The following is a 21,048-nucleotide window of genomic DNA, read 5'->3' on the forward strand; positions in this document are numbered from 1 at the left end:
ATCGTAGTTGAGAGAAGGGGTGGGTAATAGAGAAGTATTTCTAGAAGGGTACACAGTCTACCGTAGAGGCCGAGGAGATAAAAAGGGAGGGGGGTGTTTATTCTGGTGAAGGAAACTTATTGTTCACATGAATGATTTACCGATGAAAGGGATGAAATATTAGGGATACAATTAGTTTGTGATAATATGAAGGAGGTGGGAATTATAGGAACATACAGGCCTGGAAGAGAGGAAAGAGACATGGAAATATTTGAGAAAATAATAAATTATACTCATAAAAACAATAATAATATGGTAATAATTTTTGGAGATCTAAATTTGCCTGAAATTGAATGGAATGCAGCTGCAAGTGAAGCCCATGAACAGAAACTGGCAAATAAGTTAATTTGGGAGGGAGGATTTACACAAGTAGTACAATAACCGACTCGTCTCAATAACTTACTAGATGTATTCTTGGTTAAACCATGGGAAATTGTTGATAAAACTGAGATAATTGAAGGAATAGGAGACTATAAGGCTGTAATAATGGATGTAGGACTCGTACCAAAAAGGCTTAATAAAAGGGTTACATAAGATAATAAATTGTACAGAAAAACTAAACTTGATGAATTTGGGACTTACCTTAAATCACAATTCAGTTGTTGGATAAGTGAAGGGAGTAATGTGGATACACTTTGGGCTAAATTTAAAGGAATCATTTGGGAAGGAGAGAAGAGATTTGTACCTGTTAAGAAGGGTAAAATGACCTCAGACCCTGTTTATTATACAAGGGAAATAAGAAAATAAAAAATAAAATGTAGAATAGTAAACAGGAAAATCAAAGAGGGTATGGAGAGTAGAGAAACTAGAAAACAGCTAATGAGGAAACTGAATAGAGTGAAAAAGGAAGCAACAAAGAATTATATGAATGGCATACTTCAAGAGGGTAATGACCACAAAGGGAAATGGAAAAAGCTGTATTCATATTGTACCCGGATGAGAGGGGCCCTAGTTATCATGATTTCTTGATTATAATATAAATGCAGATATATGGGAATATTAAATTATGTACAGTGTCAGTTTGGTGTGGAAAGAAGAATTTCGACATAGCCAGACGTGGTCACGACAATCCGTCGCCACAGTTAAGCCTGTCATTATGGGGAGAATATTTCTTGGTCAAAAGTTAAGAGGATTAAATCTAGAGTTCACAACAACAGAAGTAATGACTATAAGGAAGTGAAAGAGCATTTATTTCTGAACAAGGGCGAGGCCAGGTGAATCAGCGATACGGAGAAAATGACGAACTAGACTTTCCAACTCCTCGAGGCATTTGTGTTGTCAAGTTGCAAGGAAGAGATTTTAAACTAATCGCTGCGGTGTTGACCAATGGCAAAATTTATCAGAGGCACGCAGATGAACCAACGTAAGAGAAACTCAGAGTGAACTCCAGTTAGCTTCTCCGATAACAATAATTAAATTATTCCAACCACAGAATTGTATAGAGGGGATTTTTGTGATATCATTCCCATGTTGATTAATTGTAATTGTAATAAATTAAAGTAAAGAATTCTTGGAAATGACCCACGCTATCTCGCCATTGGTCAAGATGAGCACGCCATCAGGGATGCCGACTTAGCGCGCGAAAGGTGGAGGACAGGAATCAGGTGATATCTTCATGATCACCGAACAATATGAGTTCAGAATACGACACATGAATGTGTATCGCCAGTTTATTAAGTGGGATAAATTAAGAAATCCAAATCCACCTGCAAATACCGATTTAGGATAACCAACCCCCCTCTCCCTGGTATGACCACGGATGACCCCGGCGGGAAGCCATATCGTCCATAAATAACCAGCAGTGGGACCTCACATCACCAGTTATTACCAGTCACCAGTTGTTATCGGTCACCAGTCGTGTCAGTCGTATGAAGTAGTTGAGACTCTGACACGTTGACTCGGTAAGTCAGTACCTCGGGACGCATTCGAAGTCAGTTAGAGCTGAAAGTACGTGAGTTGTTATGAGAATGAAGACGAACAGTGAGACTATCCATAGTACCGAGTGTAAATAATCAGTACAACTGTATGTTGAATTTAATATATGTCATGTGATTAAATATGAATAACTAACGGAACGCCGATAGTACTTTTGGAAGGCAGTGTGCGAAGCCTGAAGTAAATAGCTCAAGATAGACGGTGAATAACTATCCGAACAGGGAACTGTAGGAGCTAGGCGATTATCAAGACGGCTTAGAAATAAACCAGGAAGTGCCGGTTGAAGACGCGATACGCGCCGGTTCGAATGAAACGACACTTCGTCGTAATGTGTCACGACGTGTGTTTCGGGCTCATATGAAGAATATATTGTGCGAGTGTCATGGGTCTAGACGCACCTATAAGTGTTTTTATTATTATTCTTGTATAAATCACTGTAAATTATTTAATAAGGCGTTAATCATGGGTAATCGCCCAGAAGTGCTTTGCTGTGTTAATTTTATATTGTGCGACATGATGTCCGAATAAATCACCATGGGGCCATGAGGCTTCTCATCCGCTACGAGACAATGGAATTCTACATAGGAATGAGTACACAAATGTAATATTTGGGGATGTTATCGCGACTAAACGGGGTTCAGTGTAGATTAATCATGGTTACTTAACATGGTTCGCCTCACGAATCCATGATTTTTATGATAGACGGACGAACTAATTTATATCAACGAAATAATGGGTTAGATTAATTAATTGAGTATTTGTTTGTTGTATATAATGTAAATATGGGACATATTTCTTTCAATTAATGCATGCTGTTTGTAATACTTTGATTTAAGTTCATTTCAAGTGTTAAATTTCTTTTTGTGCTAACCAATTTATTTGATTTTCAATCACTGCGGTGATTATTTGTATTTTAGTTAGGAATATTTGCTACCAGACAGCCAGATTATGAAAGTGCCAGAGTATGTAAAATTTGTGTTGCATACGGAAGGTCCTAAAAATAATAATGATACTGTTCTATCTGCTTTGGGCGTTCGCAAGTTCTATATAATAATAATAATAATACTGCTCGGTGTGTTTGCGAGTGTGAAATAATAATATTTGCGAGTTGGCAAAGGAAAGTAAATTAATAATAATAATCAGATTTTGTGCGCTTTCAAGATATATTATCATAGTCATGATAATGATTTGTGAGTTTGCTAGCGGAAATAATAATCAATGTGGAGATAACCTGTAGCGTTATAGACTTTAATTCAGGCAGTAAGTTTGATTTGTACGTAAATAGTTGATTTCACGTTTTTGGACTTTATCTTAACCATTACAATTTGTTTAAAAGCGATAGAGGCACGTGAATTAGAATGGTCACGATATGTTAAAAGCCCAGAGTGGTTTGAGCACATATTTAGAGTTGGAAGTCATGATGGACGAGAATCCGGCATGAAATAAAATTGAGCCGTACTGTTTGTAATGATGAAATAGATGAATCTCAAGGCCTAAGATGATATAAAATGCATATTCCGGTGTTATGAGTGGCAGAATCCACGCACCGAGGAGTAATTTATGAATTAAATGTTTGAAGAGTTCCAATAAGAAAAAGTTGGATTTCAAATGAGTAGGAAGGAATAGTTAGCAATCGCCGGCATTGGAGGTATTTTCCCAGCCGCGACGTGCCATAGGTTGTGAGATGTGTCTTGGGAGGACATGTGTCCCCATAAAATTAACGGCAGTACGAAACTGAAGGTTGCGGCACCGAATACCGTTTTGTCCCGACCGATATAAAGCAGGTCTTGGTGGTTCATAACGGGATTTAACATATGTGACTGAATTCTAAAGAGTCGAGATTAAAATATCAAACTTCCCATTTTAATAATAATAATAATAATAATAATAATAATAATAATAATCCAAGTGAATCTTGTCTTAAGTCAATTGCTTAGTGCCAAAGTAGACCAAAATTGTAGAAGGTTATGCATTAACCATAAATATCGCTGACGGTAGCGTAACACGTGAAATTAAGTTACTATAATAATAAGAATAATCATATGTAAGGGAATAACAGGAAGAATTTATGCGATTAATTTGAGAATAATTATGGTGAGATCAATGTAAGATATTAAATCCATTATGAATAAGTGATACGAAAATGATAATCTCCACTAATAATAATAATAATAATAATAATAATAATAATAATAATAATAATAATAATAATAATAATAATAATAATAATGAAAAATTGGCGAAGCAGAAGAAGAAAAACTTGCGATAGTAATTTGAGAATAATAATTATGATAAAAGGAAATTCAGATATTTAATGGGCGATGATTCATTGTTACGATAATAATAATAATAATAATAATAATAATAATAATAATAATAATAATAATAATAATAATATTTTATTAGGAAACTGATCATTAAATTGTGCGGATAAAGTACGAGGAAGAACGACTCGTTTTTTGAAACGTCGGCAAGGGTTAGCATATATTCATCCCGGATGACAAATGATAATAATCAAATATAGGATTATAATTGAAATTAATGATAATAATAAAATAATTGATCGTAATCACAGAATAGGATAATGATCAGATAAAGATTGATAATAATATTTAATAATCATAGGAGGATATGATAGGGACAGTCGTCATGTGTCGAACTGGTCTGAACCAGATGTTGGGTTTTCACGGGGGAGATTGTTAGCGGTAGATGCGAAGATAACCCACGTACGGCACATGTCTTCATTGTCAGAGCGTAGTAATGAACCTTTCCGTACGTCTTGTCGTATTGACAAGTGTAAATATTGAAATAGGCTTTGAGTTAATGAGCTCTACCTGGCATGTTTGTGAATCTGGAAATAATAGGCTAGAGTTTGTACGTACTATAAATTCCCGTTTTCGATACGATAACATTTCCACGGTGGGTGTCCGGCTCACCAGAATGTACATACCGGAAGTGTCTCATGTCCAAACGGAACGAGGAGATGACAGTAAATAGTTACTGTCATGCCTTCGTCTCCGAAAGAAGATCTCCAGCGGTGAAATGTCCACTCATACGGATGTGAATTCGACCCCCAGTAACCAACTGGGGCGAATTCACCAAATGTTTTATACTACCACAGTAGTGAGGTAAATCCAAGTAGTATGTCTTTTATTTTTCAGGATGGAAGTGTCCCAATGTAATAATTGTCATCATGTGTAGTTTGCAAAATAAGTGAATAAATTGGTCCTCATTGCAATTTCAATAGGAAACAGTTTCCATATCTTTTTATTGTAATTAGTCCAGTATGCCCATGAAATTTAAGTTGTCACTTCCCAGTCCTATTGTGAAGTCTATAATTTATATCCATGAATGAGCCGTCCCCCGTTACCTTAATTTGCATGCCCCGTTCATCCCTGTGTTCATTTGGTGCGCCTAGATAGGTAAATTTAATTTTTTAAATAATTTTTTTATCTTTTTCGAACTGATCACCCCTGTGATTAATGCTAGTCTGGGACTCGGGAGGTGAGCGGGTGCAATATATCAGGAATAAAAAAGGAACAGGAATCCAAATTCCTACAATGGTGGGAGAAGGGGGTGAACACTATTTAACAGATACTGAAAAAGCAAACCTATTTAGTAGGGAATTCAGAGATTCAGTAGATGATTGCCAGGAGTTGGAAACCGAAACAGAAGATAGAGAGGGAGAGACAAAGAGGGAAACAAGAAGCTACTCATGCACAAATGGAGCTATTTTCAAAGAAATCCAACTGTTTCAGCAAGGAAACGCACCAGGAAGTGATCAAATTACTGGAGAGGTATTAAAGACAATGGGGTGGTACATAGTGCCTTATTTAAAATTTCTCTTTGACTATGTCATAAATAAATAATGTAATACCAAAGGAATGGAGGGAATCTATAATAATACCAATGTATAAAGGAAAGGGTGATAAAAGGAAACCAGAGAACTACAGACCAATCAGCCTGACCAGTACAGTTTGTAAAATACTGGAGAGTTTAATATCAAAGTACACCAGGGGGATATGTGATGATAAAAATTGGTTCATGAGGAGCCAGTATGGATTTAGAAATAAATTTTCTTGTGAGGCACAACTGATGGGATTTCAGCAGGACATATCAGATCAGTTGGATTCAGGAGGTCAGTTAGATTGCATAGCCATAGATCTTTCCAAAGCCTTTGATAGAGTGGAACATGAAATATTATTAAAGAAATTGGAGGGAATAGGATTGGACGTAAGGGTTACACGTTGGATAAAAACATTTCTAAATTCAAGGGTTCAGAAAGTCAAAGTAGGAAATAATGTATCGCAGGAAGAGAAAGTTTGGAAGGGAAATGCACAGGGTAGTATAATCGGTCCGTCACTTTTCTTAATATACGCAAATGATTTAGGGAACAATATAACATCAAAAATAAGATTGTATGCAGATGACATAATTGTTTATAGGGAAATAAATAACACTGAGGTTTGTTCAGAATTACAAAGGGACCTTGAAAGTATCGAACAATGGGTTGAAGAAAATAATATGAAGGTTAATGGAGGCAAATCAACCGTTACAACTTTTACAAACAGGAGCTTTAAAACTGAATTTGAATATACTTTGGATGAGGTAGTTACCCCAAAAGATGGCAAGTGCAAATAGCTAGGTGTGAGATTTGAAAGTAATTTGCACTGGAAGGGTCATGTTATTGACATTGTTGGGAAAGCATACAGATCGTTACATCCCATAATGAGGCTACTTAAAGGATGCAATAAAGAATTAAATGAAAGAAGTTACTTAAGTATGGTTCATCCATTATTGGAATATGCAAACAGTGTTTTGGGATCCTCACCAAGAATACCTAATAAAAGAAATAGAAAGTGTGCAGAGGAAAGCAGCAAGATTTGTAACAGGGGATTTCAGGAGAAAGATTAGTGTATCAGAAATGTTAAAGGAACTTGGGTGGGAAACTTTAAATAAGAGAAGGGAGAAAACTAGACTTATAGGATTATATAGAGCCTATACAAGAGAAGAAGCATGGGGAGATATCCGTGAGAGGCTTCAGTTGGAAAATAATTATATCGGCAGGACAGACCCCAAATATAAAATTAGAAGGAATTTTAGCAGAAGCGATTGGGGTAAATTTTCATTCATTGGGAAGAGTTTGAAGGAGTGGAACAGTTTACCAGGAGTAGTGTTTGATCCTTTTCCAAAATCTGTACAGATATTCAAGAAGAGAATAAACAGCAACAGAGAAAACAAATGAAGTGTTAGAGGGCATTTGACCAGTGCAGGTTATTGTAAATTAAAAAAATGTGTGAATAAATTAATTCCATCTCCTGGTCTAAGGAGTTTGAACAGCCTAAGTAGGGGACTGCCTGTAGGGGTGAAGAACATTGGGGACTTCGAGGGCCCTGGGACCGCTACGGTAGCTGTGAAGGCCCTTCAGGAACTCTGAAAAGTGGTGGCAAAAAGGGGCTCTGGTTAAGACGCAGCAGGTCGTTATGCTACTTAGGTTCCAGAATGGGTAAAATATAAATTTTAAAAATTAAACCAATACAATGTAAAGTTTAATCTTATACCAGTTGTATAGTATCATTTGAAGTAATTCCACATACTGTATATCAGTTGACTATATTTGTAAGTAGTACAGGAGACATTGTAAGTAGAATTTTGTAAACGTAATAAATTTATTAAGGATGAACTGTGTGTTTAATAGAAAAATGTTAGCGTAAATTGTATAATATTGTATTATAGGAACATTTTCTTCTCTTGTTAATGTAATATTTAGTGCTTGACAATAATGTATTTTAGTGTACCATTTGCCACCGAGGTAAACATCTCATTTGCAAATAAAGAGATTTTGATTTGATTTTGATTTTGAATTCAAACCCGTTTATGAATGGTATTATCTATTATCCGGTACATTTACCATCAGTATACCGGTAAATAGCCTAACTCTTGAAGAATGAAGTTCCACTAACTAACACCATACGAGCAATGAAATTCAGTAAGCTCTTCTCATTTCTTCCATTTACTCATCCCCGTATATATTATTCCAATTATTGTACCGTAATTAAAAATACGTTCTAATGATAAATCTAAAATTCTCAACCAATGAGAACGCGGAGAAGTTCAAGCTTCATGTCTGCCCCACTCCCGCCCATCTAAGAGGAATATAATGACAATATCTTGGAAACGATAAATGTAAGTAGACTAATATTTCAAAACTCCATTTTCTCGGAATCTACCAATAGTTAAATATCTTCAACGTTTTGAAAACCCGTCACTCTTTACCAGTAGCGGCGCAAAGAAGCTCGCCACCCCACCCCCTCGCAATAACTGAAAATGGGTCCTTCGTTTCCTAATAAGGAAAGTTAAAAGTTGATGTCGTACTTCAAGGTTGTATATTATTACAATGAACAACAACGACAATAATAATAATAATAATAATAATAATAATAATAATAATAATAATAATAATAATAAGCTACACAGTTTAGTTTTCAAATCCGAAGGAATAAACATAATACACGTTGTGATAGTACATATATCACACCCCCGAATTATATGTATAAGTTAGAGATATTATTGTCAGTATTCGATTTATTATTATTATTATTATTATTATTATTATTATCTGTATTTTATTTGTATATTTTTATATTTGTAAGCTGGGAGATATCCACATATGTAGGTATGAGTAATTTGTTTTGCACCGAGTGGGAAAACATTGCTATAATGGACTCTGGTAATTTGGATGACTCATGCGGGCATCCTAGGGTCTGATGAGATGTGTTTGTTGATGTTATTGTACTAGAAAAGTGCTATGAGTCATGTGATAAACCCCAGCGTTTGTTTATTTCTTGGGACCAAGTATGAGTTCAGGACATGGTCTTGACGAGAGCATCACTCATGATTGGCTGGCAAGGACCAATCCAGACGTATCATCCGAGAGGAAGGGAGAAGCGGATGTTTATAAAAACTTCGACATCACTGTATGAAAGACCCACATCTGACACACTGTACGGGAAGGAAGTGGTGCTGATACACGGTACTGTAGTGACACGGCTGCAATGGACTGGACTTCAAACGTTCGTGGAGCGTAGTCTTGTTATGTTCGTGGAAAGTGGCTGATCGACAGATTGTGGAGTGCTTGCGCATTAAGTATTGTAGCACTTGTGGCGGCCTGGCATTATATGTTGGTGAAAGCTATCTCAGACTTTCCATAATTTATGTTCGGGGTCGACAAGCTTGTGTTGCTCAAATGTATTGTACCACGAAATGTTCGTGGGTTTTGGGCATGAGAAGGACCTCAGGTAGTGTACGGTGATTTTGGAGCCGATACAGAGAAGGACAGAATCGCAGGGCGAATAATAAATGGTTATACTTTTTCCAAACCATTTATTAATAATATTCAAAGATTCATCACCCTGCAATCTTAATATAGGACTCAAACCTGTCATCAAAATCTGTCAAAATCAAAAGGTTTAAACGGAGATCATCTTGAAATCAGTTCGGAAAAAGTAAATAAATATCACTCCTCCATGGGACATTGATATCCTATAGTGTTTTTAACTTTTATGAAAGCACTAAGTATCAGTTTTGCACCTAAAGTCTTTCTAAGTCTTAAATCATAAAATGAACACACACACTTATTATTGAAAAGTTGAAATAAAGATTTAAATTCTTGTTGAATGTCTCTCAGTTTGTTAGAATTGAAATTAAGGATCATAAAACACTTGAAAACCCTAAAGTTCTTCTACGTAATGTGAATGTGAATTAGTTATTAAATTGGAAAAATAAATTTATCACCAAACGTGAACTTCTTAGAAATGATGAAAAATTATGAAATATTATTCACACGTAGCACTGGAATATCACTGTTCTGGATTAATAGTTTTGCAAAAAGTCAGTCAGTTTGTGACTACTCACTCAAAAAAGAAATCAGCTTACGAATGTTGAAGTGGAGAATGGAAGTCTGGAACATTCCGCGGAGTGCGTACGGAGACTCGAACTCGGCGATGTTCCATGAAGAGACCACGTTGACGTCCCTCGATGGGTACCATAGATGAAATGATGTTTGAAGAAACTGGATCTTGTAGTATTTCACCAAGATTTCCGCTGCTCTTGGAAGTGATATTAGCACACGGAAAGTTCAATTGGCACGATTAATTTTAGTAATCACGGATGTTATTATCACTCACTGTCGTAAAACACAGTTCAGTTCATATTCTAATTTTATGACGTTAAATGAATAATTACAGTCCTTGCTGTATGAGACACAGTTTAAAATCGTCACTGATAACGTCTGTAAATACGGTTGTGAAGTAGTAAGTGCAGTTCAAACACTTGAAAATGCAATTTGTAATAATTTTTATCACAGTCTCTGAGCCACTATCGTAAGCAGATTGAGGTGATTTTCTGGTCGTGATTATATTATACTAGCATGAATTATCTAATAAAAAGTTCTTAATGTTCACCGAGTTTATTACTGAAAAAAGTAAAGTCTTGCCCTAATATGGCACGAACACTGAGAAAATAATGTTACACACAGTTCAAGGATGTACTGTCTTAAAAGAAATGAGTCCTAGAATAATCAAAGTTGTCGTAAATGATGGTTTCTGTTTATCACACACGATAATTTGAGGTATCGTCGTAGTTCACTATTACGCAAAATTAACAAAGTCCATAATGCCATGTACTAGTCTGTAAATATCAAATACTTGAATTATCACTCCAATAATTTCACAAGTGTTATATTCCGGAAATGTCTAGTATTTTATCGTCGTCGCGGCACGTTAGAATAAGTACGGTGCGACGTTCTTTACAAGTTCAACGGCGTTCTATTATGGCCATAACTATGTACTTGAGAAACGCGACGAGACTGCACTGACAGACTGTACTCGCCACGAGGGTCAGACTGCTCTCTCTTCTTCTGCCTCTCTCTGCTTGCTGGCTTTGACATAGTGGCCTATATATCCCCGCCAGGTGGGCGGCGCTATTACTCATGTGACGAAGAGTGCTCATTCTTTCCAAATTTTAAATTGTTATATTTCAAAAACTACTGGACAGATAGACTTGAAATTTGCAGGGTTTTACTTTTACAATGTCAGCTACAATTTAGCGTTGGTCCTGTTTTAATCGGTCCAGGCGTTAAAAAGTTCATGAGAAAAACTTCGAGAAACGTTTATAGGGGAGGCAAGTTACAAGCGGCAGTGACGTCACCTGACCTTGCCTGGCTTGCTCGTGAAGTCTGGTAGGTACTAGAATGTTCTTTCAATCAGCTGTTCACATATCGGAATGGAATTGTATGCTGGAAATAATATTTTTAATTTATATGTGCCAGGTCCTATGCATTCCTGGTACGGTATATATCTTTGCAACAAGTGTTAAAGTCCGTGAACACAGTATTACGAGGTACAGTATCTGTGTGATGTTAGAAGTGCTGATTATGAGAATTGGCAAGCATTATTGATACAGAGGCAGTGAAGGGTATTTATCTACATGTATGTACATTGTTCATCGGACTATCTACAAATGGTAGTGTAGTTTTCGCTTTCGTTTCCCCACTGTTTTCATTGTTGTTGTATGTATGGAGTCTTCCAGCAATATTTTATGTGTGTATTATATGTATAATTTTGTGTGTTGATGAGGTGCTCATCCACGGATTTTGTTAAGAATATAGTTAGCTATTTTAGAATCAGTGGAGTTATTGATGAACCTAGGTGCAGTTCCTACCTATTTAGTCGTTTTCAGGAGATTAGGTAAGGCCTGCAGCAGATGTACCAGTACGCAGCATTATGTACACGCCCTGGGATGTAAAGTTTATCATGCTCTATCAAAATTCGAGGGATCCATTCTGGTGAACTCTGGCGCCCAAACTACGGACATTTCGATTAACTATTCTATTAATTTAATTTATTTCAAATATTTTATGAAGTGTTTGAGTAATGTTATTTATTTATATATTTTATTCATGAAATTATTTATAAGTAGTCATCAAAAGGTTACAACGTATTTCATACGAACACACACACACACACACACACACACACACACACACACACACACACACACACACACACACACACACACACACACACACACACACACACACACACACACAATAAATACATATTCTATAGTAACCAAAACACGCTGACCGTCACAGTATTAAGAAATAATCTCGTTCCTAGGATCAAATCATGTATAACTCAACCGTCCATCGTAAGCCTACTTGGCAGGTTCGATCCTGGCTCAGTCCGGTGGTATTTGAAGGTGCTGAAATACGTCAGCCTCGTGTCGGTAGATTTACTGGCACGTAAAAAACTCCTGCGGGACGAAATTCCGGCACCTCGCCGTCTCCGAAAACCCGTAAAATAGTAGTTAGTGGGACGTAAAAAAATAACATTATTATTATTATTATTGTACCGGGCGGTACACCTCCACGCCGCTAATTTAAAATGTGCGCCAGTTGAAACTCCTCTGCTGGAGGAAGTCTGAACTTTATTGACGGTATTACTTTTCAAGTTTCTCAGAAGATGTCACTACCTGGAAATTTTGGAGTTTTTGAACTGTGTCATTTTCGACGTATTTTTGTTTTGCTTGTAGTAAGAAGTGTGAACTTTCTCTTCTAGAGGACACTACTGAAGATCAACAATAGTGCACCCTAGTGCGGAGTGAAAGAACTGTTTTTTTGGAGAAATTTGTATTTCAAAAGTTTGTTTCTTGTTAAATTTCTTTCTGTTATTGTTTAAGTTGGCTGTATACCACTCTCTTTCCCCTTGTTTTGTATTTAGCCAATCCCGAATTTCTTTTATTAATTTCTGTCCAATCAGAGGTATCTTCCCCCAACTTGAATATGTTGCTGTATCCTATCCAATAAAGAGTTTGTGGGAGGGTGTTTTCATTCCCCTAACGCCTCGAACCTTCCGCGAGAGGATATAAACTGCTGATTTTAGGGTCTCCGGGCCACTTCTCTTCCATCTTTCAGTGTGTAAAGTACATAGCAGGGGGCGGGAAGCGCCTCTTTCTTCGGCAGCGGTCAACAACAAGGTAATGGCCAATTAATAACTTCTTTCTTTGCTAGCTCAGCAGTTTAACTCTCGGGGCGGGTCCGAAGTTTTCCCATTATGTAACCTTCCTTAAAAATGTAAAGAAACTTGTATCTATTCTATCTTTTAAACTACGTATTGGGATAGAGAGTGCGTAACCCTCTCGAGCTCCCACTCATATTGTTTTGAGGTGAACTTATTTTCTCAACCTATTCTTCCTTAACATTATGTAAATTTGTTTCTTTTCTAAAGTCACCTCCGTAGTATGGGATTAGCCCTTGCATCAGCGGCCTAGTGCCAAATTAGGTTTTGAAACAAATACATTAGGAGTGCAGTTCGCCTCCTCTCAAATTGTTTCTTTAGAGGTCATTGTAATTACCCTTTTTCATTTAATTGACCTCAGTAGGTTGGGTATGTTACCCCTGTGTCTATGTCCTGAGAGGACAACTTGAAGGTGGAGTTTGGTGTGGCCTTTGAGAGGCTTAAAGTTGAGAGCGAGTGGCTCTTTTTCGAAAATTGAGTGTTGTATGCCTTGTGGAGGCTTTTCAGTGTAATTTGGAGCAAATGCTCCTGAACATGAATGGGGTTTTCTGCCCCTCTGGTAAAACTTATTTTGAAGTAAGGTTGGGCTGATTGCCCACGAATTGTGAAATAAGGGCGCTGAGCCCAAATCCAGTAATTTTTGTACCTACATTTTGTTGACTTGCTACTCTGTACCTGCAATGCTTGTTATTTCTTCATTTTAAAAAGAAAATATAACCTTGTTAAATTTTATATTAACTTTGATTCCGTAGTTTGGGACCCGTTCACGCCCGCACCTTCTTTCACCTCTACCTACCGCTAAAACACGGTAACAATTATTATTATTATTATTATTATTATTATTATTATTATTATTATTATTATTATTATTATTATTATTATTATTATTATTATTATTATTATTATTATTATTCGTAAGCCTACTTAACTACACTGACTGCCGAGAGTTATAAAACAGGCTCGAAACTTCAGTATTTATAGTTTAGATAAGGAGGATATCCTTGTTAGCGCATATTCGCCGACTACTTGGTTCTCAGAACTGGCTAATTACTTCAAAAGCCCTGCTGATTGTTGTGAGTGGCAGCAAGAGATGGTCATTATTGGAACAGGTTGGGAAAGCGACTTTCTTTCAGAAATAACTACCATATCCTATTGACGAAAGAAACTCTGCACTACGACGGCCTAAGTTTGGAATGTATGTGTATGTTTAGTCCTCAGCCCGAAGGCTGGTTGGATCCTCAACAGCTCCGCCATCAGCTGTCATAGATGGCCTAGGCATCACTGAAGAGGCGTACTAGGGAAATGAAGAGTGAGGTAGTTTCCCGTTGCTTTCCTCACCGAGCCAGAAGTTGCTATTACGTATCAGTCTGCCAAGCCCACTGGAATGCATGCACCAACCGACCCTATGAGCAATATTTTCACACCATTCATAGCAGGGACTGGCTGCAGAAGGAATGGCATTGCTAGCATCACTCATACCTCAGTCACTTTCATTTTGTCAAAGCCAAGGATAAAGGTGAGACAGATCAATGGAAGTAACAAGATTGCTCTAGCCCATACCAGAAGACATAGTGCAGTGTAAACACTAGGTCCCGCCAGCAAAGGCATAAGTTTGGAATAACACTCTGTAATACAAATAATACTGCGTTATGTGCTGTAGATTTATAAATATGTAAGATCACACTTCAGCTACGGTACTAATTTAAGAAACATTCATGGGCCCCTCACAAGCCAGGGGCAACCCCCGCCCCGCGGGGTCGGCGGGGTCCTTATCGCCACCACTGCTCTTTACATTGACGGTTGGCATTCTGTAACAATGAAATGTGAAGGGTACGATTTCTAGCTTATTTCTATAGAAACGAATACACAAGTATTAAAAAATTGCCGTAATTAAACTCACCACTTCATAAACCTCTTTTCGGAAAGCTCCAAATTCGAGAATGTAGGAGGCGTATCTCAGCCACTGGTAATCACCGTCTGCTGCGTGGTTAGGTTCTGTTGAAAAGGACTCTAGAATCCATCCAAAGGTACGGATTAGTCACACAGTATTGATTTAAATCATACGTTAAGAGCCTGCATCTGAAGCATCAATATGTTCAGACAGACGGACTGATATATTATTATTATTATTATTATTATTATTATTATTATTATTATTATTATTATTATTATTATTATTATTATTATTATTATTATAACACTAGCGGAAAAATATCCAGAAACAGCGAAATAAGGAATGTAGAATACGAACATTTTGGCAATATATTTTTCGAGGTAACATGTTTATTTTATTAAAGTTACAAGACTACAGGTTAATATCCGCGCGAGAAAAGCCATCGCAAATGTGCCATGCCGGTCTATTAATAACCGGTGTAATCGCCCGACTGTTGAATGCGGGCTTGCATACGTCCATGCATTGTGTCGTACAGGTGCTGGACGTCGGCTTGTGGGATGGAGTTCCATGCCTGTTACACTTGGTCGGTCAATACAGGGATGGTTAACGGCGATTGTGGGTGACGTTGGAGTTGTCGTCCACTGATGTGTCATACTTGCTCGATTGGGGACAGATCGGGGATCAAGCAGGCCAAGGAAACATGTCAACACTCTGTAGAGCACGTTGGGTTACAACAGCGGCACGGTGGCGTGAATTATCCTGTCGGAAAAACCCCCGGGAATGCTGTTCATGAACGTCAGCACAATAGGTCGAATCACCAGACGGATGCACACATCTGCAGTCAGGGTGCGTGGGATAACCACGTGCTGTCATAGCAAATTACTACCCAGACCTGAACTCCCATTGTAGGTCCAATGTGTCGACGCCTCAGACAGGGGGAATGTAGGCATTCACCTGCCCTCCTTCTAACCAATACACGGCCATAACTGGCACCAAGGCAGGATCGGCTTTCATCGGAAAACATAACGGACCTCCAGTAATTTCCTCCAATGAGCTTTCGCTTGACACCGCTGAAGTCGCAGAGGTAGAAAGGGATTGGCTGATTGTGCGAGTAGAAGTTAAACCTCACAACCTGCGTCAGTCCACCTGTCCAGACCACATTTTCAATAGGGGTACTCCGCCCCCCCCCCCCCACGTGTCAGTCGTCACTAATCTACATTGCCTCCGACATGCTATTAATTTCTATGGAGAAAAGAGATAGCAGGAAGGAGTGGGAAGTGATACAAGGAGTATCTGCCTGTTTCCATGTCAAACATGCTACCAAGGCCAGAGTTTGTGTTGGGTAGATGGTGTTGAGGCGTGGCATTAAGGGTCAGGAAAAAACCACATAGGTGGGAAAAGAAAGAGCCTACATGTAAAACCTGCCATTTGTAGATTGCACTTGCAAGGATGTGGGCTGGAAGAATCCAGAGGTTGTGTTAGTTAGGAATATGCTTCATGCAATCATAACCATTTCCTTGCCATTGTCAATTATTATGAGGATCATCACTGCCGGGTGCGGCTAGGGTCCACTAGCGTCTGGGCTTTGGGCCATAGGTTCGCCCCATTGTCCAGCAGCCAGTGGTCCCTGCTGCCAAGTCTCCTTTTGGAGAGGGGGATTAAGAACCAAACCAAGCCTTACTTGGTGCAAGGGGCTATCTTCTTCCGCCTGTCGATGTCCCTCTATGCGGTGTTGTTGGAACACACTTGTCACTGAAGATCTGCAACTATGCTAAGGTTATTGGGTACAATATATTTTCATACGCTTCGCAGGTTTTTTTACGGGGGGGGGGGGGTCCCCCGTAGCCCGCTTCCCCTCCGTGGCAATCTACTCAATCTACATTGCCTCCGACATGCTATTAGTTTCTAAGTAGAAGAGAGATAGCAGGGAAGAGTGGGAAGTGATACAAGGAGTATCTGCCGGTTTCCGAGTTAGACTCGCTACCACGGCAAGAGTTTGTATTGGTTAGGTGGTGTTGAGGTGTGGTGTTGAAGGGTCAGGAAAAACCACATAGGCAGAAAGAAGAAAGAGCCTACATGTAAAACCTGACATCTTTTGATAGCACATACAAGGATGTGGGCTGGAAAAGTCCAGAGGTTGTGTTAGTTAGGAATATGTGTCATGCAATCATAACAATTTCCTTGCCATTGTCTGATATTATGGGTATCAGTCCTTCTTGTCACTGCCGGGTCGGCTCGGGTCCGCTAGCGTCTGGGCTTTGGGCCACAGGTTCGTCCCATTGTCCAGCAGCCAGCAGTCCCTGGTGCCAAGTCTCCTTTTGGAGAGGGGGATTAAGAACCAAGCCTTACTTGGTGCAAGGGGCTATCTTCTTCCGCCTGCCGATGTCCCTCTATGCGGCGTTGTTGGAACACACTTGTCACTGAAGATCTGTAACTATGCTAATATTATTAGTAACATAATTATGTATATATGCATGTGCTCATTGGAGTGCCGGCTTGCTTGCCGGTTCTCATGTCCAGTGTTTTACCTAAATAACAGTGAGATAACATAATAAATAACTATAATAGGGCGCAGGCTGTTGTTCCGCTCCCATGTCTGCGTCGGGGGGTGGCGGGGGGAGGGCGAGGTGGATTGATTCGTCCTTTGGCCGTCTGGCTGCGTTGCCGTCGTCTTCTTAAGTTGTGCTTTTATCAATCTTTCCTCGCCTGGTCCCTGGAGATAAATACAGCTGTAATCAAAGGAACATATTTGCATATTTACATATGTACATGTTGACTGCAGTGTGTGGGTTTATATGGTATATAGGTGTCAGCTTGGGAAGGGGGCCGGCTATCGGCCCCCCGTCCCCCCAACCATCTGGCTGAACAGTATGTGTTTTCGGTGTGGGGTACTTGGTGTAAAGATCGACGTCGTAGCGTCCGATCCCGCTTACTAGCGGGTTGATCTTATTAACACCATGACTTTGTGTACATTCTTAGTGTTTGTTTACGTATGTGGTGCCTTATCGAGCTGACTTTCGCAATATCGCGTAGTTGGCGTATTGGTGTGTCGAAACGGAGTCTGGCCGCTGCTCGAATGCATTTTTTTTGTATTCGTTCTAGCTTATTCACGTTCGTCTTTGCAGTGAACCCCCACGCTGGGGCTGCGTACATGATTATTGGCCTAATTAAGGCCTTATGCATGTTTATGGCTACGTTTGTGTTTATACTGGACTTTGTGTTCAGTATAGGGTGTAGCTGGCTGAGTGTAATGTGAACTTTCCTTTGGATATCTTTGATGTGGTGTAGCATGGCGAGCTTTCGGTCTAGGACTACTCCTAGGTATTTGGCTTTGTCATGCCATGTTATATCTTGATTGAAAAGCTTTAGCGGTTTTATGTTGACTGGTCTGCGTGTGCGTCTGTTCTTTCTAGTAAACAGCACGGCTGGGCACTTGTCAACATTGACCTTGATGCGTAGCGCTCCTTGTAGCCTCTTCCGTGTGCACGCTAGTTGGGGGTGTTGGACTGTGATAGCAGTGTCATCAGCGTAGAGGTGCGTGGTAGTAAATTCCGTGGTGGGCATGTTATTTGTATATAGGACGAAGAGGATTGGGTCAGTAAGGGACCCTTGGGCTACGCCCGCTCTAATCCTTCGCATGCTTGACAGTGTGTTGTGTACGTCAACTTGGAACTCCCGGCCCTCCAGATAGGATTTGATTAGCCTTATATAGCCTGGGTGGAATTCGAGGTCTATTAGTTTCGCTAGACTTTGTCAATTGTTTTCTGTTTATCAAGGAAAACCGAACCTGTGTCCCTTCGACTATTGAAACCTATGGTAGCTTGTCCTATGAATCGCGTGAGTAGTTGTGGGGCAGAATGTCCGTTCCTGAAGCCAAATTGCTCGTTGCAAATTATTCCTTTTTCCTTGATATGCCGTATTAACCTTTTCAGTAGTATTTTCTCGAATACTTTACTAAGGGCGTCCAGGAGGCTAATAGGCCTGTAATTGTTCGGGTCTGACTTTTCTTTGCCTGGTTTTCCAAATACGAGTATCCTAGCCCTTTTCCATTGTTCAGGGTAGTATTGGAGTCTGAACATTGCATTGAAGATGCTGGTAAGTAGTGTTAGGGCTTTGTGTGTTAATTTCTTAATTACAATGTTCTGTACCTCGTCTGGGCCAGGCGCCTTCTAGGGGTTAAGATGATACATAATCCACTTAATTTCGTGTATATTATTTTGTCCTCTTAACCTCCGGCTTAGGTGCGTTTTCGAGGAACTCAGCTACCTTTGCCTCGGTTTGCCTGGTGAAGGCGGGGTCAGATGGTATTTCGTTCGGAGTGAATGCCGCCTCGATCGAGTCCGCTATGACTTCCGCTTTATCACGGTTCTCATATACCGGGCCGTTAGGTCCCTTAATAGTAGGGAAGCTGTGTGTTTCGCGAGTGAAGTGTCTCGCTAAGTTCCACACAGGCCTGGTGTTTGTGTCGAAAAGACGGAGTTTATTGTTCCATTCTCGCGACCTGCATTCCTGTAGTTTTGTTTGTATTTCTGTGTTTAGTTCATTTTTCATAATGTGGTCGTAGCCTCTATGGCAGGGCCTCTCAAACGCCCAAAATCTCACGCGTGCAGATAGAGGCGCAAGAGCTCCGTGCACTGTGCATCGCTGCCGCTCGGCATGTCTCGGATCAACGCTTCGTCTCTGGGCTACTCGGCTAAGCTCGGCTCAACTCGCCTATACTCGGCTCAAGTCAGCCCTGATTTGGAGCGCTACGGCGCAAGTGGGGCAGAGGAAGACAGGCGGAGCGAGCAAGACAGGCGTGAGGAAAGAGAGAGTAAGCGCTATTGTTCCAAATCGAGGAGTGGGGGGTCTGCACTCTGGTCAACCAAGCCAAGTCGTCTTTTGCACCGTGCACAGTGCATGCACCACGCGCATGCACCCTGAGAGGCCCTGCTCCATGGTGTCGTGCCCAGTTGCGTCTGTGGCTGTTGCGCTTGCGTGTTAATTCCTTAATGTGGGCTGGAATTTCGAAATGAAGGTATGCTTTGTGTTTGCTTACTGCTATGCTCGCTGCTGCGGATGCCTGAATTGTTTCTACTAGGGTTTTGACTGCTTCGTCAATGTGGGCTGTGCTGTCTAATAGCATGCCCTCGATTCCCTGTAGGAGTGTGTCTAGTTTGTGTTCGAATTTTCCCCATTTGACTGCTTTATAGTCGAGCCTGCCCTTGGGGTTGTTTTCATATTCTTCTGGGTTCGCATTTATTGTAAATATCACTGGTTGATGCCTCAACCCAAGGTCGTTCACTACCGGTGTGCAATGCCCTTGAGGAATATGTCGCAGTAGGGCTATGTCTAGTATATCGGAGACCTCATCGTTTGGCGGTAGGAACGTAGGTTCGCTGGAGGCTATTACCACATAGTCCTGGGATAGCATGTGATTGTACAGCCTTGTGTCTTCTGAGTTAGGTCTCAGGCAGCCCCAGCCGGCGTGTTTCGAATTTAGGTCTCCTCCTAGGATCGTGTTTCGATTTATCCTTAGTACTGCTTCTATGTCTTGTGTGTTTAGGCTTTTCGGTCTGGAGTATGCCGCCATGACATTTACGAGTGTTCCTCGGACTGGCATGGCAATTCCGCATGCCTCCAGTTCGACCAGCTCTGGTATGTCCACCCCCATATGTTTGATGTCCTTTCTTACCAGAACTACCACCCCTCCAACTCCATTGGCCTTATCGCTTCTGTGTATTTTGTAGCCTCTTATGTTGAACTTCTTCCCCGGTGGGAGGAACGTTTCTGTTAGGATTGCTACACGAATAGTGTTCACGACTAGGAAGGGTTCGAATTCGTATTTCCTGGACCTGACGCCCTGGCAGTTCTATATTAATACTCGAAGCCCCTGCGTGTTATTATTGTTATTATTATTATTTTCATCATCGTTGGGTTGTTCAGCTATCTTAGGTTAGGAGTTCGTAGATCACATTCGCCAGGTCCCTCAGCCAGGGGAAAGGCAGCAAGTTGGCTATCATAACTGCAGAGGTTATGATTGCAGTGATGTTCAAGTTCGGGAAGATGGTTTTCAGGATTTCTTATATCCTTTCCTTGAACGTTCTCCCTGCCGTGTCCCCC

The sequence above is a fragment of the Anabrus simplex genome, chromosome 7 (assembly GCF_040414725.1).
Source record: "Anabrus simplex isolate iqAnaSimp1 chromosome 7, ASM4041472v1, whole genome shotgun sequence".
NCBI classification, from domain to species: Eukaryota; Metazoa; Arthropoda; class Insecta; order Orthoptera; family Tettigoniidae; genus Anabrus; species Anabrus simplex.